General features: G+C 41.8%; 1 protein-coding gene across 1 annotated transcript in view; it reads left to right on the forward strand.

Moving 5' to 3' along the window:
- The first annotated feature begins 1,534 nt into the window (after window positions 1-1,534).
- Window positions 1,535-25,882, forward strand: part of PRG2 (proteoglycan 2, pro eosinophil major basic protein) — a 32,418-nt gene continuing 8,070 nt past the window's right edge. The window contains exon 1 of the mRNA XM_077115038.1: window positions 1,535-1,648. The gene's annotated coding sequence lies outside the window, so the exon portion shown is untranslated. The remainder of the gene's footprint in view (window positions 1,649-25,882) is intronic.

Below are 25,882 nucleotides of genomic sequence, written 5' to 3' on the forward strand. Positions count from 1 at the left end.
CCCTGCCCCAACCCCAGTAGAGTGATTGGAGAGGTGGGGGGTGCAGGGGTCTGGCTGTGGCTGCTGGACTCGGGGTGGGGGGGGTTGGGTGGGACAGGAGCAGTCGGTGTCGGATCTGCCCCCCCCCAAGGAATCCCTTCCTTTACCCTCTCTTCCTCCCCCACCCTTAACCCTCACTAGAAGCCTACTTCCCATGACATACCATATCTTCAGGTGGAAGCACTAGGTGGAATCAGAAGGTCCCGATTTGAGTCTCAGCTCTCCCACTTAGCAAGCCCGTTAGCCCACCTGAGTCCCAGATCCCCTCCCCTGGGAGGTTCCATGGGTCATTTCTGTCCCTGAGAGTGATTGTGAGAATGTAAAGTAATTGCATCGGCCGAGCGAGGTTGGGGAGCACCATGCCTGTTGGTTCCTTCATTTTACTCGTGGCACAAGGCAGGAGAAGGGAAGGTGCTGGCGGGGAGAGAGAAGGCAGTGGGTGAGATGGGAGAATTAGAACACAACAGGTGTTTCATTCCACTTAGCCAGGAAAAAGGGACTGGGAGAGGACAGGGGAGGCTTCCAGAAGGATGGAAGGAAGGGTGCTGCCGGGCAGATTGATCCATCCATCCCTTCGTGCATGCACTCATTCATGCATTTGTTCAAATGTTTACTGAGCACCTACTATGCATCAGACCCTGTCCTAGATGCTGGGGATTCAGAACTGAACGAGAGCTTCCATTCTGGGGTCTGAAGCTTAGCTCTTCCTTCTCCCTGTGCCACCAAGGGGCAGTTTCTGGGGAGGGGGCCGGTCTAAGAACTTGGGTCCAAAGATAGATACCAGCGTTCAAATAGATGGTTTTGATGTGTTACCCTGTACAAAAACTTTTAAAAATATTTTTATAATTATTAAATATATATACAAAAAAGCAATAAAGAATATATATACAGCCAAGCAATAAATTTCCAAGTACAGTTTAACAAGTAGTTATAGAACAGATTGTAAAGTTTGGTATGGGTTACAGTGCCACGGTTTTTAGGATTTTTCTTCTAGCTGCTCCAAGTCTCTGGAAACCAACAGAAGTATCAATATAATGACTCAGCAGTCATACTCATTTGTGAAATCCTATCTCCCCTGTTATACTCCTCCTTCTCTTTTTTATTTTTGTGAAAAATAACACATATACGGAAAAGCAATAAATTCCAAAGTACATCACCCCAAAACTTTAAATGGCCCCCCCTCTGCCGTTGGCTCCCCTCCCAACCTTTCCCCAGCCCTCTTCGGCTCCCCGCACTTCCCAGGAGGAAAGGATCCATTCCTGTGGACCAAGCACCCCCCCAGGATCTGGGTCTCTGGGCCCGTGTACCCCCCTGCTCTTTTGTGGGAGTGGTTCATTCTGTTCCAGCCTGGGAAATCCCTTTGGTCCACTGGGGTCCAGCTCAAAATGCCATCTCCTCTAGAGCTTTTCCCTGGGCTCTCCAGCACCTCCACATGCCCCACACTTTGTCACACCCTTCTTGGTGACGACACCCCCTCTGCCCACCCCCTAGGATGCTCACGCCTCACCTGAACAGCAAGCTGCAGGAGGCAAGGCTGGGTTCCACCTGAACCCCTGACCCACGGGGCTCACCATCCACGTGGGGTCATTTCCAGCTCCTCAAATGGGTGGTAAGTGAAGGAGTGACTTCTCTCCTGTTCTTAGGGGGAACAGAGCACACAGGGAGGCAGTGCAATAGAAAGAACATGGACGGAGGGCCAGGCCAACCTTTTCTTTTCCCCCAGCTCTATCACTTGCTAGCATGTGACCTCAGGTGGGTCGCTGCACCTCTGCACCTCAGTGTCTTTATTGGTACAGTGGGAGAGATCGGCAAGCCACCCTGGCCTGTTGTAAGGATTAGAAATTAGGCCAAGGGAAATTAGACTCCAGGAAAGTACTCAATAGGCCATCGCAAATAACAGATGAAGTTAAAAGAGAATGCCTAATGTTCATCAACTGATGAATGGATAAATGGAAGGTGGATTACCCAAGCAATGGAACAGTGTTCGGCCTTCAAAGGAAGGAAGTACTGATACCCGCCATGACATGGATGAGCCTCGAAGACATGCTAAGTAAAAGAAGCCAGCCACAAGAGACCACATACAGTGTGATTCCATTTATATGAAATGTCCAGAATAGCAAATCTATAGAGACAGAAAGTAGATGAGTGGTTGTTTTGGGCTGTTGGGGAGGAGGGAATGGGGAGGGACTGCTGTGATAGGTACAGACTTTCTTTTGGGGATGATGAAAATGTTCTAAAATTGATTGTGGTGGTGGTTGCACAACTCTGTGAATATTCCAAAAACCATTGAATTTTATGCTTTAAATAGGTGAGAGTCATATGGTATGTGAATTATGTCTCGATAAAGCTGCCATTAAAAAAAAGTTGCTTGAATTTACCAGGGATTGCAGAGAACGTTTATACAGAGAGAGAGAGAGAGGGAGAGAATTTTGGGGAAGACAGTTCAGAGGGGAGCAGGCAGGAAGGGGAGCTCTTCACAGCTCTTGTAATTTGGCCCCCAGGGTCCCCTTCTGCCACTTCTTTCTGAAATGAGACCAACTGCTCTTTCAAATGAGGAAGCCAAGCAACTCGGGGGTTTCACAAGTTTTTATTTCATTTTGCACCAGACTTCCAGCCCAACGCTTCTTTCTGGCTACCAGCCTCAGCAGGGAGGGACCAGAAGCAAATCTGTCCTCACCTGCCCCACGGTGCCAGGCTCAGCCTTCCCTGGGGCAGAAGACGCTTCCCCTGGGGGACAGGGCCTGCCATTTAAAGAACATTCAACAGCACCCACTAGGAAATTTGCATGGTTCTCCTCCTTTAATCCCATTTAGCCAGGGAAGTAGGTACAATATGATCAGAGCCGCTATACAGATGAGAGACTTAATCTCTGAGAGGCACGACGCTGTCCCAAGCCATCGAACTAGCACTTGTGGAGTTGGTATTCCCAACCTGTGACTCCAAAGACCACATTCACTTAAGAATTTCCTTTATTTTACACTTTTTTCTCCTGATCTAAGAAACATATGGTTGTAAAACAGATCAGAGAACAAAGCACCGCCTGAGAAAGCAATCCCCCTCATAAATGGTACCCCCAGAGATAGCTGTGGTTAACGTGTGCTTATGTTTCTCCCGGTGATTTGACTATATCTGCATATCGTCAAAATTCTCTTAAACCTGTTTCTTGACATCATCCAATATTTTGCAAAAAAAGTAATTTTAAATGGCTGCTTCTTCGTGGCTGTGCTGCACCTTATATATTGTCCACTAACCCCATCCTTGGGTCTCCCTTTTTCTCAAGATGCCCATACAGGGAGATCCTGGATGAGAGTGAACCAGAGGCTATACATATTTAAGAATAGAACTCAGGAGTGGGCAGGCCACAGTGGCTCAGTGGCAGAGTTCTCACCTGCCATGCTGGAGACCTGGGTTCGATCCCCGGTGCCTGCCCATGCAAAAAAAAAAAAGAAAAAAAGAACTCAGGAGTGTGAAATACTGCCAAGGAGGGCTTGGGAGTTTCCAGAGAGTGTCTCTCCATGAACTGTCATCCATTCATCTGGTGCTAAGTGCTCTTCAGCTGAGGTGCCGGCTGGGGTTTCCAAGAGGCTGCTGACCCTCCTTTCCCAATGCAAACCCTGGGCCAATGACAATGACATATATGTCCCGGAGATACTTTTCCTGCCAGCCCCTCAGGAGATGATTCCCAAATGTGCTGGGTGTGACTCTCAGGTCTACAGGCAGCCCTGAGTCCTTTGTCCAGCCTTCCTTGGGAAGGATCCTTTCCATTAGCCTTCAAAGGCACAAGCTCTGGTGCTTTCTTCAGCCATGAGGGACTCACGGATGGGACGTGATTGACCACATCTGGGTGGGCTGCAGACCTGTGTCCCTGCCATGTTGGAGTTGACTCACTGGGAGAGTCATTAAATCCAGGGCTTGTATTCACAGCAGACGCTACACCAGGAGTTTTGACTTTGTAGTCTTTCAACTCAACCATTTGTGTGTAGCCCCTCACTCTCTGCTGTGGGCAATGCTTCCTCTCCTGCCTGAAGGCAGACTTGAGCCATGCATGTGTGGGAAGGGCTCTGAACTTGAGGAAACCCTCAGCCACACAGAGCCTCAGTTTCTCCACCTGTAATGGAGATAACATGCATCTCGGGGGCTTGTTGGTAGAATCAGAGAGAACATTAGGGAATAAAAGGGAGAGGCGTCTTGAGCTCTGGAGTTGAACTGTCCAAGTCCCCTTCCAGCTCTGTCCCACATGAGCCCAGGGAGCGAAATCCACAGTGCCTCAGTTTCTCCATTTGTAAAATGGGGACAACAGTAGCACGTACCTCATGGAATTGTAAGGATTAAGGGGCGGGCTGGGCCACAAGTGGCTGCTTGTCTTGGTTACTGTTGGTGATGCCCCACGAGGAGAGCAGAGTGAGATGTGCCCACATTTCACACCTGCTGGGCTCTGGAACGCTACCACCTGTGTTCAGAAGAGAAAATGGGCCTCAAATGATTTTCCCAAGCTTGTTTCTGCCCAGCCTGGCAACACAAATTCTTCTTTATAGTCTGGGAGGAAAAAAACTTCAAAAGCAAAAATAGTGACTTTCTAATGACCCCAAATCTTGAGCCCAAATCAATGAGAAATATCAATCTTCATATTAAACTTTTGCACGACTCTGTTTCCCCAGCAGCCAGGGCAGAACATGCACGTACCCAGAAATGTCCCTCGTCCAGGGTGAGGCTGAGCTGGCTGGTGCTGGGGAAAACAGCTCAGGCCTTGGAGTCAGATGGTCACAGGGCTTGTTCTCAGGCTCGGCATCCTTGAACGAGCCACATGCTCTCTAGGTGCCTTAGTCCCTCCCCTGCAAATGGAATTATAGTATCTGCTTCAGAAATGGGGAGGACCAAGAGGCTCTATTTAACAGCCCTTGGCCCTGGCACTCAGTAGGTTCTTAATTAAAAGTAGCTATTAACTTTTATTATGTATGCTGAATCATGTGAAAGGCCAAGTGCATGGTTTAAAAGTGATAGAATTTTATTTTTCTTGCCTGGAATGTGTCCCACCTGACCCATAGTTAACCCACAGTTCCTTCAACTCTCAGCCCAGATGTCTCTTCTTCCTTTCTTTCCACATACCCAGTACAGGTTTCCCACATGGAGCTTGTCACCGTTGCAATTTAAGTTACAATTTTAAAAAAGTAATGTGTGGTGGGTGGCATGGTGGCTCAGGGGCAGAGTTCTCACCTGCCATGCCAGAGACCTGGGTTTGATTCTTGGTGCCTGCCCATGTAAAAAAAATAATAATAATGTGTGGATTCCACTGACAGTGGACTACATGTGGGCAGTGACTGCTACTTTTGGGGGGAGAGGGAGAAAGGGATGGAGAGAGAGAGAGAAAGAAAAAAAAAAAGAAAAAGAGGAAGATGAACAAGAGAAAGAAGGAGAGAAAGAAGGAAAGAAGAAAGGAAGGAGGAAAGAAAAGGAAAAAGGAAATGAAGAAAAATGGAAAGAAAGAAGGAGCCAGCTTTGACCTTCTATCAGAAATGTTGGTCCCCTCCTCTCCCACTTGTGTAAAATGCCTGGTGACTTGAGCTGAGAGACCTTGGAGAGGGATGGGCAGGTGTGGGGGTGGCACTTTGGGGGAGGAGATGAAAGGATGGGAATCTCAAGTCTGAATGCTTCGGACTTACAGCTGGCCAAGATAATGTGGCCTGTCTAGGAGGAAGAGACTGAGGTGCCTGCCTCCCTTCTTCTGTGGTCCCCCCATGCCACCTCCAGGTAGCCCTATGAGAAGCTGCTGTAGGGTCAGGGGACTTGTATGGCCTGTTTGGTGCAGAGGCCAGGAAACCCAAAACTTACACTAACAACCATGGTCAGCTCGTGTCTTCCCTTCATTTCCACCGCATATACCAGTTGGAAAGTCTACTTAGAACCATAGGCCCTGGAGACCTGTAACCAGCCTTTCTTGCCTGCTGAGGGTCAGAGCCCCATGCCTGGGCTCTTCCCACCGATTCGATCTCCTCTCATGGCTCTGAGCTCCCAACAGAGTTATAATCTAAGTGCTTGTGAGTTAGCACCTCAATGTAAGCAGAAGATGCTCAGAAAATCTCTGCTGTAGATGACAGATCCATTAGAATTCTTTTCCAAGCTCCACCATTTGCTAGAATATGAACTTTGAACTTCCACTTAACCTTTCTGAGCTCTGTGCTCTATTCCTATAATGGGGATATATTTGGGATTATTGTTGGTTCGTTGAGAGTCTCCCATGTTATTGCACATCTACCTTCTCAGTTCCTCCTTCCCAAAACCTATGAGGTGGTCGTCATGAACTTAATTCACAGATGGGGAAACTGAGGACAGGGGCAAGTGATGACTTGCTGAGTTGTCCAACAAACCAGGAATGAAGCATAGGTCTTTCTAAATTCAGGGACCATATTCTTCCTTCTTCCTCCTTCATCACTAGCCCCACTCACGTAAGAGAATGAACACTAATGCTTTGAGTCAGTTATTCAGAACCATGAGAGCAGTGATGGATGAAGGGTGAAGTGTAGACTCTGGGTTCGAATCCCAGCCCTGACACTTATCTTTTAAGTTACTCAACCACTCTGAACTTCAGCCACTTTGTTTGAGAGGTAAGGATAGCAATAGAGCCTCCCTCACAGGGTTGTTAGAAGATTAAATGATACAGAGCACTTACAAGCTTAGCACACACAAAACACTTTCTGAAAGTTGGTATTGTTATTATTAAGATTCCTGCCCAAGATCTCATTTCAGGAAACATCTGCCCAGCTCAATCTCTGGAGAACTTAAACCAAAATAGCTTTTTGCCATTCATTCATTTATTCAGCAAACATGATTTGAGCTCCTACCATGTTTCCATGAGGGTGGAGGCAGCAGAGTTACATAGAAGGGTAAGGCAAGGCTCGTGGTCTGCTAGGGAAGCAGCAGGAAAACAGATACAATGAAGTGGAATGGGGCTGGGATTGGGTTAAGAAGCTGATCGAGGTCTGTCTCTGGGAGTGGGTGGGTAGGCTTTATAGAGGAGGCAATCCTTGACTGATACTTAGACAAGGAGAAAGAGTATGTACAGGGGTTAGGGAGGAAATGCAAGTCTGAGTAGATGGAATGGCATGTGCAAAAGGATGGAAGCCGGAGACATCATGGCATGTTGGGATGATGGCAAGGTGTCCCACATGGTTAGAGCACTGTACGTGTGTCGGGGAGCTGAGGCTGTGGATCAGGGGTTCTCAGCAGGATGGGGATATGATTTTGATCCCTATCCCTGTGGGACATTTGGCAACTTCTGGAGACATTTTTGGACGTCATTACAACCTGGGGCAGGGGTATAGCTGGCATCTAGTGGTTAGAGAACAGGGATGCTTCTGAACATCCAATGATGCACACGTCAGCTACTCACAGCAAAGAATCATCCAGCCCCAAGTGTAAATAGTACCAAGATAAGCAGAAATAGGTAGGGGCCAGATCATGAAAGGAGTGTTTGTCCAGGAAAGTTTTGGCATATGAATGGCTTTGGGTTTTAGAAAACTTGTGTTGGCAGCATGTGGACAGCACATTGGAGTTGAGGGAGGGTGGTAAGACTGGGGGCAGAGAGCATTTTGGGGGCCATTACAATGATCCAAGTGGAAGATGGGTCAGCAGGAGACAAGGTGAGTATGTAGAGGAAACAGAGATGGGGAGGGTAGACAAGGTGGTGGAGAAAGAGCACCATGACTCTTGCATGTGTGGGTGATGGAGCAGAAAGAATGAAGGCTGGCCCCAGACTCCTGGCTTAGGAGCCTGGGTGGAAGGAGATGACATCTCCTAAGAAAGTGACCATAGTCTTTGATATGTTGAATTTCAAATGCTCATGGGACATCCAAGTAGAGAAGCTTATTGAACAGCCAGATATGTGAGTCTGCAACTCAGGAGCAGGTATAAGGCTAGAGAGAAAGATTCAAGGATGATCAGTATGTATTTGGAATCCCTGAGCCACAGGGGTAGATGAGTTAACCTATGGAAGGTGTGTATAGTTAGGAGAGCAGGGTACCCAAAAGACCAAGTGATCACCAATATTTAACTGCCCAGAAGGTGAAAAAGAGTTCATGAATAGAAACTGGGAAGAAATGGCTGGAAACGTTGCTAAGGAGCCACATCTCAAGAAGGAGGAAGTGGAGAGTTATCAATTACTACACAGGTCAAGTAGGCTAAGAACTGAAAACTGTCTGTTGGATTTGGCAATTGGGTGGTCATAGGGGACCTCGGCAAGAGCAATTTTGATGGAGCAACGGGATGGACAGAAATCAGATTACTATGGTGTGATGATTAAGCAGAGGTTAAGTGACTTACAACCAAGTCTACATCATTCGTTGGAGGAGCCTGGCTTTGAGGCCTTATTCTTTGGTTTAATCCCTAAGCCATCCACATCTCAGCTTAAACTCTAGCCATGGAAGGCCATGGTTTGGCCCCTTGGAGTGCGTTCCCACTTCTCCTTTATCTATCCTATCCTACTGTTAGTTCTTATGCTTGCTCCAAGTGCCACCTCCTCAACAAAACCCTCTTTTCCTGCCCTCACCGTTATTGTCCAATAGCAATGATAATTTGTACCTTCCAACAATCTAATTTCTATAAGTTTCCACTCAATACAATTTCTTGCTTTCCTTACTAGCTACTTTAAACCTCCCAAAGAGTAGAAATTACCTCTAGGTACTTATTGAATGAATAAATGAATGAATGAATTACTCAGAAACAGAGCCTCATCCAGGCTCATGGAGGTAGGGCTTAGGCATACTCGTAGAATTGAAATAAATGAATGGACTTATTATCTGTCCTAAATTCAGCTGGGCTTTCTCAGGGTGCAAAGTTCAATTTACTAATTGATGAACTAACTCAACATGTAATGGAAAATCTCCTCCTAGAAGCTGGGCACAGTTCTAGGCAGTGAAAGTGAGCAAGATCCCTGTTCTCAGAGAATTTACTTCTCATTGGGAGAAGAAGATGATAAACAAGAAACAATACATAAACAAGACCATATTATTTTAGTAAATGCACTGGTGGAAATATATGAGATGAGTTGAAACTAACGAGACTGGGATGGGGTGAGTGTCTTTAGAAAAAGTTATCAGAGAAGGCTCCTCTGAGGAGGTAACATTTGAGCTGAAACCTGACAGTGATAAGGAGCAGTATAAAGGCTCTAGATTGGTCAATGAAGCTGGAACCACTATAACAAGTATCAGACCATTGAGCTCAGACCAGTAGACAAGAGCCAGATCATGGAGAGCCTAATAAGTCATGGTATAGAGTTTGGATTAATTGTTTGTGCAGTAGGAAGACACTGAAAGGAAAACATGGAGGCAAAATGCTCTGATGAAGTTTATCAAACATGGTAGGTGAGGGAGGTGGCAGTAGGATGGAAAGAAGTAGATGGATTGGAAATACATAGAAGGTAGAAGGTGGGCCAGGGGAGATGCTGGCTGCAGACATAATCCCTCTGTCAAGGATGGAGAAAAATCTTACAGAAGGAACAGGAAGAGCCCTAACTAAGTGTCAGGGTATCTGTGTCCAGTTACCCTGGACCCAGTCACTTTCCACGTCTGAGACATGGTGGCTGGACTGGATCTTCTGGAAGAGCCCTTCCAGCTCTGACACTCTTGGTCTATGTCAACTGTTTGGATATCCAATAAGGAAGTGTCAGAGGAGCTGCTATTGAGGCTGATTGCACAGAGCAACGGCCCAGGTCCCTATCTCCTGGGCTACTCACCCTGGGGTGGCGTTAGCACTTTCACCACCTCTTATCTGCCCCATGGGGATGTTGGCCAAGCCCAGTTAGCAGTTGGTTGTTCAGCCCTGGAGGTCTGGCCCCTGGAGTTCATCATCTCTCTGTGAACAGAACTTGAAAGTGCAAAAGACTACCTGGTGTCTTGTAGTCTGAATGGAAGCATGGTGGAACCTCTGAACTGAAATGAACCTCTTCTAGCTCTATGTCCATCTTTCCTGCTCTGTTACTCTTGAGTTCTTTATCAGTAGGTCCTCAAGCCCATACCCTCCACCCCGAATTGCACCAAATTTCATCCTGGAATCCTGGGAAGGAGATGGGCCTTGGGATCTGTATTAGTTTTTCATTGCTATCTAACAAATTATCACAAACTCAGTGACTTAAAACAACACACATTTTCATAGGTCTGAAGTCTGGGCACAGTGTGACTGGGTTCTCTGCTCAGGTTTCCACAAAGCTAAAGTCAAGATGTTGGCTACATTGCGTTCTCATCTGGAGTTCAGGGTCCTCTTTCAAGTTCACATGGTTGTTGGGACAATTCAATTCCTTGCAGTTGTGGGACTGAGGTCCAGTTTTCTTCCCGGTTGTCAGCTGGGGGCCTCTCTTGGGTCCATGGCTGCCTGCATTCTTGGCTACATATCCACTTCCATTCTCAAAGTCAGCAATGGACAATTTCTCTCATGTCGAGTCCTCTTCAGGCTTTGAATCTCTGACTACAGGAAAAATCCAGGCCTTTTAAGGCCTCACCTGATTAGATCCAACCCATGCTAGACAATCTCCCTCTCTTGAAGGTCAACGGTGCTGTATAATGTAATCTAATCCTGGAGCAAAACCCATCATAATCACAGCCTAGGTATTATGCAGAGCATGTATTACAAGGCTCAAGCAGGATTTCATTGGTGAAGAAGAGAGCAAATCATCCTCTAAGCAAAGCTTAGAGGTTCTAAGCTTCCCAGCTGACAACCGGGAAGAAAATTGGACCTCAGTCCCACAATCGCAAGAAATTTTTGACATTTTAGGGGGTCAAAAAAGAAACTCATGAAGATTTTGACCCTCACTCTAGAACCATCCCATCATACGTTGTCTATGATTGTAGAGTTCATGGCTCCTGGAAACCTATCCATAGTTTCCAGGTGGAGATACCCTGGTGCAGGGTGTGAGGAGGCAGCAGATGGAGGTGAAGGCTGGATTGGGTTGAGTGCGGTATCTGAAGCTTCCTTCAAGCTGCAATGGTCTTTGGTGGTGGCCACCTTCTCCAAGGTGACTTCTGGTTGGTACCCAGCACACACATGCCGTGTAGAGTTCACAGCAGCCCACACTTGAAGCAGGGCAGAGCCCTCAGTGCTCGGCATGCTCTACAGCAAGCTCTCTCATCTAAATTTGGGATGAACCCCTGAGGATGAGATCAGTAAAGGTTCAATGCAGGTGGTCAGATCTGTTGCAGTGTCCCATAGAAGTGCTGATAAAGAGATGTATGACTGAGTCTGTTTAGGGACATCCAAGTTCTATAGGAACTTTGGGGCCAGGAAGAGTATCCTTGAAATCCAGTTTCCTGCAGTGTTCCTCCAACACTTCTTGGGGGAAGGGGCAGGTCTGAGACTGGAACAGGCATGATGGCCATCCTAGCTCAAAGACATTGCATACGAAGGCTTCTAGCTTTCTGCTTCCATTCAAAATCTGATCTACAGAGCAAACTGTAGCTTATTTTTTATTTTTTTTATTTTTTTACATGGGCAGGCACTGGGAGTTGAACCTGGGTCCTCGGGCTTGGCAAGCAAGCATTCTTACCTGCTGAGCCACCGTGGCCCGCCCCAAACTGTAGCTTATGATGCAGGGAGAGAATGTGCTGATCAGGGGCCCCTTGTTATTTAGGTTTATCAGTGCCATTGACACCAGATATAGACATCAAACTCTCAAGAGTTTAATTAATACAGTTGAGTCCCAAAGACTTTGACTACTTCTGAGCATAATGAGAGTAGCTGTCCTTTATTGAGCAATTACCAAATGCCAGTTCCTGTGATGAATGCTGCCATCAGTCAGGGCTATTCGTGGCAGGCAACAGAAACTCTCCCTGGCTGATCTGAGTAAAAAAACAAAGCATTTTAAAAGGAATTGGGGTAGTTCATAGAATTATAGGAAGGGCTAGAGAACCAGGCTTGGGTCCAAAACCAGGCAACAGAATCCAGCTGTTTCTAACAGCCAGACCTTGTGACGGTAAGGGTGATGCTAGGGATGCTGTAGGGCCTGAACCCTGCCTCTACTCAACACCCCTATGGCCATTGCAACCCAAGAAACTTGATGTTGCCATCATTACTTCCATAAGAGGCCTTCTTGGTCCTTATTTTGTGTGTGTCACTAGCTACAGATTCGAAGCCTTGAACAGATGCTTATATTTGGTACAGCCTAGTCATAGGACTTAGTTGCAAAGGAGACTAGAAATCTACGTGGTACTTTTGTATTCAATATTGGGATACCTGTGTCCCAAGACCCATTGGAAGAGGAATTCCAGAAACCACAAGAAGGGGTGGGATGGCTGGCAGCTCCCAGCATGTCTGCCACACACACATTCTCTCATTTGCTCTTTCTAACTACCCAGTGTGGTAGGGCTTGTTATCTCCACTTTATGAACAAGGAAAACAAGGCACAGAGAGGTTAAGAAACATGTCCAGGATCGTGTAGTTATTATTTGGTAGACCTTGGATTCAAACTGTCTGACTCCAGAAACCACACTCTCAAACAGAGCACTACAACTCCATTGAATGTTGACAAAATGGAATTTCCAGGGTCGCTGAGCTGTGGGTTTCAGACCCTGGATGGTGGTGACCTAAAAGAGAGACTTCCGTCAGCTGGTGGAGTGACTGAGCAGCCAACTGACCTTCCAAGACTCAGCTCCATCTTGCCACTCTCTGATTGTAATAGCTCTATCCAGTCCACAAAGTGATTCTGCACCGAGGACCTAGGGACGGGAGAGAACAGAACTCAGCTCACAGTTCATGTAGAGGAGACTCACTCCTTTGATTCCTGCCTCTGTCTCTTTAAGCTCCATTCCTTGGCTCAAGGAAATCCTTCTTCCTTATCTTCCCCACCTCTTCATAATGTAGATAGCATTAACTTTAGTTATGGATAGAATAACACTATCCTGTGCATATTCCTTGCTCGTCTCGCCTCCATACCTTTGCTCATGCTGTTCCTTCTACTTGGCATGCCCTTCCCTTCCATTCACAGCCAATCCATCCAGACAGGGACCAGCAACTTGTTTTCATGAAGTGTCCCCTGCTCTCTTCTACTATGGACTTCCTTTTGAAAAGACGGAGTGCTTCCAAACTTGGTTTTGAATTCTTTTCCTTGGATTTTTCTCATTTTACCAGTTATATGGTAAGCAAAGGAGGGCAAAGACTATACACCCAGCCGGCATAGTTTTGGATGCACAACAGACAAGCACATGGAAAGGGAGGGAAATCATGTGCCAGAGAGAACTGGATTTGAATCCCAAACCCGATTTTTACTTGAGCAGTTTACTTAGCCATTCATTTATTCAATAAATATTCATTGAGGGCCTATAATGTGCCAGGCACTGTACTAGGCAGTGAGACCACAAAAGTAGGTAAACAGACATTGTCTCTATGTCATGGAGCTTATAGTCTAGGGAAGGAGATAGATATTAACCCACCAACTGAATAATCTTACACAATAGGTAAAATGACTCGCTGAGACCAGCGCCACGGAGGACAAACCCAGGGAGCTATGAAAAGTTATAGATTCAGCGAGGGCAGGGAGCAGAATGGGTCAGGAGCTACACTGAGCCTTAGTTTCCTCAACTGGAAAATGGAGCTATTATCCACCTTGCACACTGGGTTTTTAAGGATTAAATGAGACAACATGCAATGCACAGCATTTAAAAGATTTGCAGTAAAGGTTACCGCAATGAAGCCGTTAAGTTGACCAAGTGAATAGTTAAGTTCTGAAAGTAAAGTGGAGTTAGGTATACACAAGTACTTCCTGTGCCTGGGGATTCCCAGAGAAGTGAATTCCAGACCCCTTTTCAATCAGGAAAATCAGTTTCAAGCTGGGAAACTCTTGAAAAACAATGCAGACGTTTGCCTTCCACTCTAGATCTACTAGCCAATCAGAATTTCCCAGGGTGGGGTCTGAGCACATGTATTTGAAAAAATCTTAATAAGATTTCTTCTGAAATTACTGAATTAGCACACATTTGTCATAGCCGCTGAAGCAATGCAAAGTGATAAAAAGAAGGAAAACAACCATCTTCTTCTCTTTGTCTTCTCTCTCCTCTCTGGCTCTTGGGGATCACCAAGGTCAAAAAGCTGGTGGGAGCTCTTTTTAGCATTCCAGCTCCATGGTCCTTGAATGTAAATTCAAAGATAAGCACTTACATTGCAAAGCTATTCTACCAAACGTTTTTCTTTTTGCTTTCTTCCTTTATTAGAGAAATTGTAGATTTACAGGACAATCATGCATAAAATACAGGGTTCCCAACTGCCAGCCTATTATTACCACCCTGCATTGGTGTGGCACATTAGCTAAAATTGATGAAAGCACATGTTTATAGCTGTGCTATTAACTACAATCCATAGTTTAACTTAGGGTTCCCTGATTGCATTGTGCCGTTCCATGGATTTAATTTTCTTTTACTCTAGTAGCATACATACAATCTAAAATTCCCCCTTTTAACCACATCCAAAGATGTAATTCAAAGTTGTTTTAATTACATTCTCAGTGATGTGCTACCATCACCACCGTCCATTACCAAACTTTTCCATTGTCCAAAATAGAAACTTTTTATGTCTTAAGTCTTGAATCCCTATTCCATACCCCCACCTTGTCCCCTGGTATCCTATAGTCTAGACTTGGATTCCATGAGTTTGCTCACTTCATTACTTTGTAACAGTGAGGTCCTACAATATTTGTCCTTTTGTGTCTGCCTTATTTCACTCAGCATGGTGCCTTCAAGTTTCATCCATGCTGTAGCATGTAGCAGAACGTTACTCTTTTTTATGGCTGAATAATATTCCTTTACATGTATACACCACATTTTGCTTCTCCATTTATCTGCTGATGGACACATGGGCTGTTTCCATCTTTTGGCAATTGTGAATAATGCTGCTCTGAACATCGATGTGCGAATATCTAATTGAATATGTACTTTCAGTTCTTCTGGGTATATATCTAGAAGTGGAATTGCTGAGTCATTCTATACTAAATTTTCTGAGGCACTGCCAAACTGTCTTCCACAGTGGCTGTACCATTTTACTCCTATCAGCAATGAGTGAGTGTTCTTATTTCTCCACATTTTCTTCAAAACTTGTAATTTTCCATGTTTTAAATGTTTTTTTATTTTAAAATATAACATATGTACAAAAAAGCAATACAATTTGAAGTACATTATAACAAGTACTTACAAAATAGGTTTCAGAGTTTGGTGCGGGTTACAGTTCCACGATTTCAGGCTTTTCCTTCTAGCTGCTCCAAGACGCTGGAGACTAAAATAAATATCAATATAATGATTCAGCAGTCATACTTACTTGTTAAATCCTGTTTTATCTGTTATAATCCTCCTTCTCCTTTGAGCCTTCCCCACATATTTAGGAGCATTTGAGCTATGGCTGTTCTAACTTTCTCATGTTGGAAAGGGGTGTCGAGAATATGGGATAGTGGGATGGAACTAGTTGATGCTCTTGGAGAGGCTGTCCCCTCTGGATTTCAGGGCATATCTGGCCTAAGAACCATCTGGAGGTTGTAGGTTTCTGGAAAGTAATTTTAGTGTATGAAACTTTTGGAGAATCTCAGAAAGAGCCCTAGATATTCTTTAGGGTTGGCAGGAATGGTATTGGTTGGGGTTTGGCAAACCATGGTGATTAGCAATATTTAGCTGAAGTTTGCATAAGAGTAGCCTCCCAAATAGTCTCTCAACTCTATTTGAACTCTCTTAGCCACTATTTCTTATTCTGTTACATTTATTTCCCCACTTTTGGTCAGGAAGACTTTGTTGATCCCACGGTGCCAGGGCCAGTCACCCGTTGAGTTATGTCCCATGTTATCAGGGAGACTTTCACCCCTGGATATCATGTCCCATGTAAGGGGGAGGGTAATAATTTTCTTTGCAGAGTTGGGCTTAGAAAGAGAGAGGCCACATCCAAGAAGCAAAAGAGGTTTTCTGGGAGTAACTCTTAGGCATAATTATAGGTAGGCTTAACTTCTGCTACAGAAATAAGCATCATAAGAGCAAGTCTCAAGATCAAGGGCTTGGCCTATTGACTTGGGAGTTCCTAATGTCTGAGACAGTATCAGGGTTTTCCCTGGTGGCAAAATTTAATAGTTTCATGGTTTTTCTCCAGTCTTTCAAGGGACTTTGTCAATACTTTTTAATTATCTTCCCCCAAATACTCTGGGATGTATACAGGTATTACATTAAGCTATACAAAATTAGAAGCTCTGGCTTCCATTCTGGGTTCCATGTGTTTGAATTGTTTAAATGATCAATCCAGACAGGTTGAGTTGGATTATGTGCTACAGAAAATTTAGGTTTTGGATGAAATAAACCTCTCTTTCTCTGGTCTCATACAGTAGATGAAGTTCTAAAATCCAATGTCATCTTTTACCTTGTTTTCTGAATTACTTTAGTCCCTACCAGATTGGCTTCGTTATCTCTAATGGAAGTCTGATCTCTTTTTCAGTTTCTTTAACAGTTGTTGTATGTAGCAATGCTGACATTCGGACCTGCAGAATTTCAACTTGGAGTCTTTGGTGTTTCAGGGAATTACCAGGTTATACATATATAGCACAGAATTTCAAAATCTAGAAATAATGTTACCGCTCTGGCCTAAATGTGACTGCTATAACAGCTTACAATCAAGGCCCCGATTTTCTTATAAGTATTTTCTAAAAGAGACCATAAAATATTTTTTGTTTTGTTTCTGGCTTATTTTGCACCGCGTAATGTCCCCAAGTTTCATTCACCTCGTTTCATGTCTCATGGTCTAGGTCCTTTCTGTAGCCATACAATATTCCGTCATATGTATACACACAGTTTGCCATTTTGCTTCTCAGTCAATGGATCCTTCAGTCCCCTCCATCCACTGGGCACCATGGATAATGTCCAAAGTAAACAAGCCATGTTTACATTATCTTCACTTGGTTGTACAATCATCAACACTTTCAATTTTAGACAGTGTTCATGGTTCTAAACAGAAAAATAAGAGATAAACACACGCTCACCAGATAGAAAATCTAAACCTCCTTTTAACTCTTGTCCTTCCCCATCAATGATTTACCCCTGTTATTGTTATGGTACTCTTGATGTTTTCTTGTCAAACATAGGCTAAAGCATGCAGTAGTAGTTTGCCCCTTATACCCCTCTATTATTTACTCTTTGTACAAGATTCATACCTTTGAAGTAGTTCATGCAGGAACTTGCTTATATTTGCAGTGTTAATTGGTGAGATACCTGGTTCTATGCAACCCCTTTCAAACATGTTCACCTTCAGTATGGCAACAATATGACTTACAAACCCACTGATGAACTGCCTTCACTTCTATCCATCCCCTTACATTTAAGTTCAACCTCATTATCTAATGAGGTTGAACTTAAATTATCTAACTATTCACCTATCTCTAGCTTCTGTGTATCTCTAGGTCTCCTAAGCCTCTGAATTTACCTTTACCAAGATCATAATAGTTCAATCATGCAGTATCTATCCTCTTGTATCTGGCTTGTTTCACTCAGCATTATGTCCTCAAGGTTCATCTATGTTGTCATATGCTTTAGGACCTCATTTCATCTTACTGCTGCATAATTTTCCATCCCATGTATACACTACATTTTGTTTGTCCACTTGCATGTTGATGGGCACATGGATTGTTTTCACCTTTTGGCAATTGTGAATAATGTTGCTATGAACATCAGTGTGCAAATATCTGTTCATGTCACTACTTTCAGTTCCTCTGGGTATGTACCAAGTGTTGGCATAGCCAAGTTGCAGGGCAACTCAATGTTTAGTTTTCTTAGGAACTCCCAAACTGTCTTGTACAGTGGCGGTCCCGTTATACATTCCCACCAGCCACGTATAAGTGTTTCTGTTTCTCTACATCTCCAATATTTGTTGTTTTCTGTTTCTTTAATAGCAGCCATTCTTATAGGTGGGAGGTGCTATCTGACTGTAGTCTTGATTTGCATTTCCCTATAGCTAATGAAAATGAGCATCTTTTCATCTGTTTTTTAGCCATTTGTATTTCCTCTTCAGAAAATTGTCTATTCATGTCTTCATTCCACTGGATTGTTTTTCCTTTTGTTGTTGAGTTGTATGATTTCTTTATGTGTATAGGATACGAAACATTTATCCATATGTGATTTCCAAATATTTTCTCCCATTGAATTGGCTGCCTCTTTACCTTCTTGAGAAACTTCTTTGAGGCACAAAAGCATTTGATTTTGAGGAATTCCCAATATTGTATTTTTTCTTGTTGTTGCTTGCGCTTTGGATGTAAAGTTGAGAAAGCTACCTACTATTGCTAGGTCTTGAAAATGTTTCCCCATATTTTCTTCTAGGAATTTTACGATACTGCCTCTTATATTTAGGTCTTTGATCCACTTTGAGTTAATTTTTGCATAGGGTGTAAGGTAAGAGTCCTCTTTCATTCTTTTGGCTATCTATATCCAGTTTTCCCATACCCATTTATTGAAAAGACTATTTCGTCCCAGTTTAGTGGATTTGGCAGCCTTGCTGAAGATCAGTATACCATAGATTTGGTAGTCTATCTCCACACTCTTAATTCAATTCCATTGGCCAATACTACTATCTTTGTTCCAGTACCATGCTGTTTTGTCCACTGTGGCTTTATAATAAGCTTTAAAATCAGGAAATATTAGTACTCCCACTTTGTTTTTATTTTTTAGGATGTTTTTAGCTATTTGAGGTTGGTCTCTTTCCCTTTCAACTGAGTTTGATAGCTAGCTTTTCCAAGTCTTCAATGTAGGTTGTTGGCATTTTGATTGGTATTGTGTTGAATCTATAGATCAACTTGGATAGAATTAACATCCTATCTACATTTAACCTTCCTATCCATGAGCAGAGAATGTCTTTCCACCTATTTAGATCTTCTTTGATTTCTTTCAGCAATGTTATGTAGTTTTCTGGGTACAAGACCTTTACGTCCCTAGTTAAGTTCATTTCTGGATACTTGATTCTTTTCATTGCTATTTTGAATGGAATTTTTTCCTTAATTGTATCCTCAGTTAGGTCATTGCTGTAAACAGAAGCATTACTGATTTTTGCACAGTCATTTTATATCCCACTACCTTGCTGACTTTGTTTATTTGTTCAAAAAACTTTGCTGTAGATTTTTCAGGATTTTCTAAGTATAGTATCATCTCATCTGCAAATAAAGTTTTACTTCTTCCTTTCCAATTTGGGTACCTTTTATTCCTTTTTCCTGCCTGATTTGCTCTAGGTAGAACTTCTAGTACAATGTTAAATAATAGTGGTGACAGAGGGCATCCTTGCCTTATTTCCAATCTTAGGGGAAAGGCTTTCAATCTCTCACTTTTGAATACAATGCTGGCTATGGCTCTTTCATAAATGTCCTTTATCATATTGAGGAAGTTGCCTATGACTCCTACCTTTTGAAGTATTTTTATCAGAAAAGGATGCTGAATTTTGTCAAATGCCTTTTCAGCATCAGTTGAGATGATCATGTTATTTTCCCTTTCAATTTATTAATGTGCTGTATTACTGAGATTGATTTTTTTTGGGGGGGGGGATTGATTTTCTTGTGTTGACCCACTCTTGCATTCTTGTTATAAACCCCAACTTGGTCACAGTGTATAATTCTTTTAATGTGTCATTGGATTTGATTTGTTAGTATTTTACTGAGAATTTTTACATCTATATTCATTAGGGAGCTGAACTTGGAGTTTTCCTTTCTTTCTTTTTTCTTTTTTTTTTTTTTTGGCTTTTATAAAGGGAGTTTATTAAGTTACAAGTTTACAGTTCTAAGGCCATAAAAGATGTCCAAACTAAGGCATCCAGAAAAAAATAATTTGACTGAAGGAAGGCAGATCTTTCAAGGCACATGGCTGGCATCTTCTGGTCCTTCGGCTTCTCATTTCAAACAGCTTCTCTAGGGGCATTTTCTTTCTGCATCTCCAAACATCTCTATCTGTGTTAGCTCTGAAGATTTTTCCAAAATGGTTTCCTCTTAAAGGACTCCAGTAAAGGACCCACCAATGGGTGGAGACACAACTCCATGGAAACCATCTAATCAAAAGGTTCCACCCACAGTTGGGTGAGTCACATGTAGTTTTCCTTTCTTATGGCATCTTTATGAGGTTTTGATATTAGAATGATGCTACTTTCATAAGATGAGTTAAGTTCTGTGTTAGGGCTCTCTAGAGAAACAGAACCAACATGAGATACTGGTAAATATAAGATTTATAAAAGCATCTCATGTAATTGTGGAAATGCAAGAGTTCCAAATTCCTAAGGCAGGCTACAAGGTTGACAACCCCAATGAAGTGTCTCAATGAATTCCCAGGAGAGACTTGCTGGTTGAAGGAACAGTGAGGATTCTCTCTTTTTCCTTAAAAGCCTTCAACTGATTGGATTTTCCCATTGTGGAGAAACGCTTTAGTTGATCACAGATGTAATCAGCTACAGATACAAATCAAATGACTGATGATTTAATACACACCAACCTTCTGGTTTATCAACAAGCCATGAAATATCATTGCAGTAATGGTTATGCCAGTGCTTGCCTGGCCAAATGACTGGACACCATCACCTGGCCAGACTGACATCAGAACCTAACCATCCCAGGTAGTGTTCCTCGTTTCTCAATTTTTTGGAAGAGTGTTAATTCTCTTTTGGAATGTTTGATAAAATTCCCTTTGAAGCCATTTGGCCCTTGGCTTTTCTTTGTAGGAAGAGTTTTCAGGACTGATTAAATCTCTTTACTTGTGATTGGTTTGCTGAGATCTTCTATTTCTTCTCAAGTCAGTGTAGCGTGTTTTTGTATTTCTAGGAATTTGTCCAGTTCATCTAAGTTGTCTAGTTTGTTGGCATATAGTTGTTCATAGTAACTATTTCTTTATTATTTTTTATTTCTCCAGGGTCCATGGTAATGACCCCCTCTCATTTCTGATTTTGTTTATTTGCATCCTCTCACTTTTTTCCCTGGCCAGCTAGCTAGAGGTTAATCAATTTTACTGATTTATTTAAAGAACCAATTTTTGGTTTTGTTGATTCTTTCTATTGTTTTTTTTCTCCAATTCATTTATTTCTGCTTTATACTTTGTTATTTCTCTTCTTCTATTTGCTTTGGGGTTAATTTGCTGTTCTTTCTCTAGTTTTTACGGTTAAGCAGTTAAGCCCTTGATTTTTCTCTCTCTTCTTTTTTAATATAGGCAATGAGGGCAAAAAATTTTCCTTTCAGCACAGCCATTGCTGTAGCCCATAAGTTCTGATATGTTGTATTCTCATTTTCACTCATCTTCAGATATTTACCAATTTCTTTTTTGACTTGCTAATTGTTTAAGGGTGTTATTATTATTTTTTTATTAATTAAAGAAAAAAGAAATTAACACAACATTTAGAAATCATTCCATTCTACATATGCAATCAATAATTCTGAACATCATCACATAGATGCATGATCATCATTTCTTAGTACATTTGCATCGATTTAGGAAAAGAACTAGCAAAACAACAGAAAAAGATATAGAATGCTGATATAGAGAAAAATATAAAAAAAAATAATAGTAAAAAAAAAGAAAAGGAAAAAGAAAAAAAAAGACAAACAAACAGACAGACAGACAAAAAAAAAAAAACCTATAGCTCAGATGCAGCTTCATTCAGTGTTTTAACATGATTACTTTACAATTAGGTATTATTGTGCTGTCCATTTTTGAGTTTTTGTATCTAGTCCTGTTGCACAGTCTGTATCCCTTCAGCTCCAATTACCCATTATCTCGACATTCGAGAATAAACTTGGAATATGTCATTGGTAAGGGTGTTATTTAATCTCCACATATTTGTGAAAGTTCTGGTTCTTCCTTCAGTGGTTAATGATTTCTAGCTTCATTCTGTTGTGATCAGAGTAAATACTTTGAATAATTTCAATCTTCTAAAATTTATAATAGGCCAGTATATGATCTATCTTGGAGAATGTTCCATGAGCACTAGAGAAGAAGGTATATCCTGGTGTTTTGGGCTATAATGATCTATATATGTCTGTTAGATAGTCTAATTTATTTATCAAATCTTTTAAGTTCTCTATCTCTTTGCTGATCCTCTGCCTGGTTGTTCTATCTATAGAGGAGAGTGGTGTATTGAAGTATCCCACTATTATTGTGAAATGTCTATCACTCCCTTCAGTTTTGCCAATGTTTACCCCAGGTACTTTGGAGCTTCTTGATTGGGAGCATAAACATTTATGATTGTTATTTCATCTAAGTGAATTATTAATGTGTAGTGTCCTTCCTCGTCTCTTATGATGTCTTTTCTTTTAAAGTCTATTTTGTTTGATATTAGTATAGTACTCCTGCTTTCTTTTGGTTACAGCTTGCATGGAACATCTTTCTTCCTTCCTTTCACTTTCAATCTATTTGTATCCTTGGGTCTAAGATGAGTCTCTTGTGAGCAGCATATAGCTGGACCATATTTCTTAATCCATTCTGCCAATCTGTATCTTAATTAGTAAGTTTGGTCTGTCAACATTCAAAGTAATTATTGTAAAGGCATTCTTGAATCTACCATCTTATACTTTAGATTTTATCTGTCAGAGCTATATATTCATTTCCTGCCCTCTCTTTTTATCCTTTAAGTTATTCTTGCTGATATTCTTTAATTCTGTGCCCTCCTCCAGACCTCTCTCTCCTCCTTTTTTTTTCAACTGACCAAACTCTTTTTCATATTTCTTGTAGGCCAAGTCACTTGTTGACAAATTCTCTCAGCCTTTGTTTTTCTGTGAAAATTTTAATCTCTCTCTCACTTTTCCCCAACTCTTTTATCACAATAAAGTGTCCCTCTTTATCTCCAATAACATTTTTTTTTGTTTTAAAGCTTATTTTTTCTCTCTCTCTCACTTTTGAAGTACAATTTAGTTGGATAAAGAATTCTTGGTTGGAAGTATTTTTCTTTCAGGATCTTCAGTATATCATACCATTGTCTTTTCACCTTCCTGGTGTCTATTGGATAGTCTGAACTCAGTCTTATGTGGTTTCCCTTGTACGTGGTGAGTCACTTTTCTCTTGCTGCTTTTGGACCTTCCTGCTTCTCTTCAATATATTACAGAATGATTAGTATGTGTCATAAGTAGGCCTGTTTGGATTTGTTCTATTTGTGGTTCATTGGTGTCTTCATTTACTAAAGCTACCAGAATGCAATATACCAGAAATGGAATAAATTTTTTTATTTTTAGATTTAAGATGTTGCTCTGAGCATACTTTAAAAAAAATTACTTATTAATTAAAAATTTTTTTTAGATAAAACAACAAACAAAAACGTTCGTAACATATGATCATTCCATTCTACATATATAATCAGTAATTCACAATATCATCACATAGTTGCATATTCATCATCATGATCATTTCCTAGAACATCTGCATCAATTCAGAAAAAGAAATCAAAATAAAACAGAAATAATCCATACATTCCATACCCCTTACCCCTCCCTTTCACCAATCACCAGCATTTCAACCTACTAAATTTATTTTAACATTTGTTCCCCCTATTATTTTATTTATTTATAATCCATATGTTTTACTTGTCCATGGATAAGGTAGACAAAAGGAGCATCAGACACAAGGCTTTCACAACCACACAGTCACAGTGCAAAAGTTGTATTATCATACAATTATCTTTAAGAAATATGGCCACCGGAGCACAGCTCCACATTTTTAGGCAGTTCCCTCCAGCCTCTCCATTACCTTAACTAAATAGGTGGTGTCTATTTAATGCATAAGAATAACCTCCAGGATAACCTCTCGACTCTGTTTGGAATCTCTCAGCCATTGACACTTTATTTTGTCTCATTTCACTCTTTCCCCTTTTGGTCGAGAAGGTTTCTCAATCCCTTGATGCTGATTCTCAGCTCATTCTAGGATTTCTCTCTCACATTGCCAGGAAGGTCCACGCCCCTGGGAGTCATGTCCCATGTAGAGAGGGGGAGGGCAGTGAGTTTGCTTGTTGTGTTGGCTTGAGAGAGAGGCCACATTTGAGCAACAAAAGAGGTTCTCTTGGGGGTGACTCTTAGGCTTAATTTTAAGTAGACTTAACATATCCCTCACGGGGTTAAGTTTCATATGAACAAACCCCAGGATTGGGGGCTCAGCCTATTGTTTTGTTTGTCTCTGTTGCTTGTGAGAATATCAACAATTCTCTACTTGGGGAAGTTTAATTTCCCCCCTTTCTCACCATCCCCCCAAGGGGCTTTGCAAATACTTTTCTAGTCACTGTTCAAATCACTGTGGGATTTATCTGGGCATGACTCTGGACAAACTTACAAAATTTTATGCCCTACTCAAGGTTCCATATACTTATGGTGTTCAATTAAGCTTTCCACATTACTTATAGCAGGAGCTGCACTAGCCAAAATATAAATTTTGTACCAAATAAACAGTTTTTGTTTTAGTCTCACACATAAGTTAAAAAATTTTAATATTAATTACCATCTATTTTCAGCACCCTGCAGTAATGACATTCCTTTGTTCTTCCTCATGCAAAAACATTTTTAAATTTGTACATTGAGTCACTATCATTATACACTCTAGCATTCCTAGATTATATGATCTCAGTTTTTATCATCTATCTCTCTTTCTGATTTCATTTGTGCCCCCAGGCCTCCTCCCTCTGCCATTCTCACATTCAGCTTCATTCAGTGTTCTAACATTATTCTGTTATAGTTAGGTAGTACTGTGCTATCCATTTATGAATTTTTACAATCAGTCCTGTTGTACAATCTGTATCCCTTCAGCTCCAATTACCCAATATTTTACCCTATTTTTTATCTCCTGATTGTCTCTGTTACCAACCGAAATTCTCCAGGTTCATGGAATGACTTTTATAAAGAGAATCTATTACATTAGAAGTTTATAGCTCTAAGGTCAGAAAAATGACCAAACTAAGGTATCCATGAAAAGATACCTTAACTCAAGAAAGGCTAATGTCTGTCACATGGGAAGGCATGTGGCTGGTATCTGCTGGTCCTTGCTTCTGGTTCTGTTGCTTCCAGCTTCTGATGTCAGTGGTTTCCTCTCTAAGCATCAGTGGGCCTTCACTGAGCTCTTCTGGGACACAGCTCTGGGATCTGGCTTGCTTAACATCTCATGGGAAGGCACATGGTGACATATGCTGGGTTGCTCATGTCTAGGCATCTGCTCTCTCTGTTTTCACTCTAGGCATTTCCAAACATCTGTGTCTCTGTTAACTCTGAAGCAAGTGTTCTCTAAACATCTGGATCTGAGGTTTCTCTAAAATGTTTCCTCTTTTAAAGGACTAGTAAGACTCACCTTGAATGGGTGGAATCACATCTCCAGCTAATCAAAAGCTACACCCAGAACTGGGTGTGTCACATCTCCATGGAAACAGTCCAATCCAAGTTTTAACTCTAAACAATGAGGGCTGTCCCCACAGGGCCAGACCGGGAAAGAAAACATAGCTTTTTGGGGGGTACATAAGAATTTCAAATGAGCACATTGGGCTTCTTTGATTTGCATCTTAATGTCTTTTATAAGGATTGGGAAGTTTCCTCCTATTATCTCCCCAATTAATTTTCCTAGCTTTTTACTTTTCTCTTCTCCTTGGGACACCAGTGATTCTTATATTTGTTGTCCATCATTTTGCTGAGACCCAATTCCAATTTTTCCATCTTGCCATTTTTACTTTTGTGCACTTGAATTCAATTGTCTTGTTCCCTAGTTAGCTTATTCTTTCTTCTACCTCTTCAAATCTGCTGTTGTATTTCTCTAGTGTATTTTTAATTTGGTTTACAGTTTCCTTCATCCCTGTGATCTCTGCTAGTTTTCTATTTAGTCTTTCAAATTCTTCTTTATGCTCTTCTAGTGTCTTCTTGATCTCCTTAAGT

The sequence above is a fragment of the Tamandua tetradactyla genome, chromosome 9, assembly GCF_023851605.1.
Source record: "Tamandua tetradactyla isolate mTamTet1 chromosome 9, mTamTet1.pri, whole genome shotgun sequence".
NCBI lineage: Eukaryota > Metazoa > Chordata > Mammalia > Pilosa > Myrmecophagidae > Tamandua > Tamandua tetradactyla.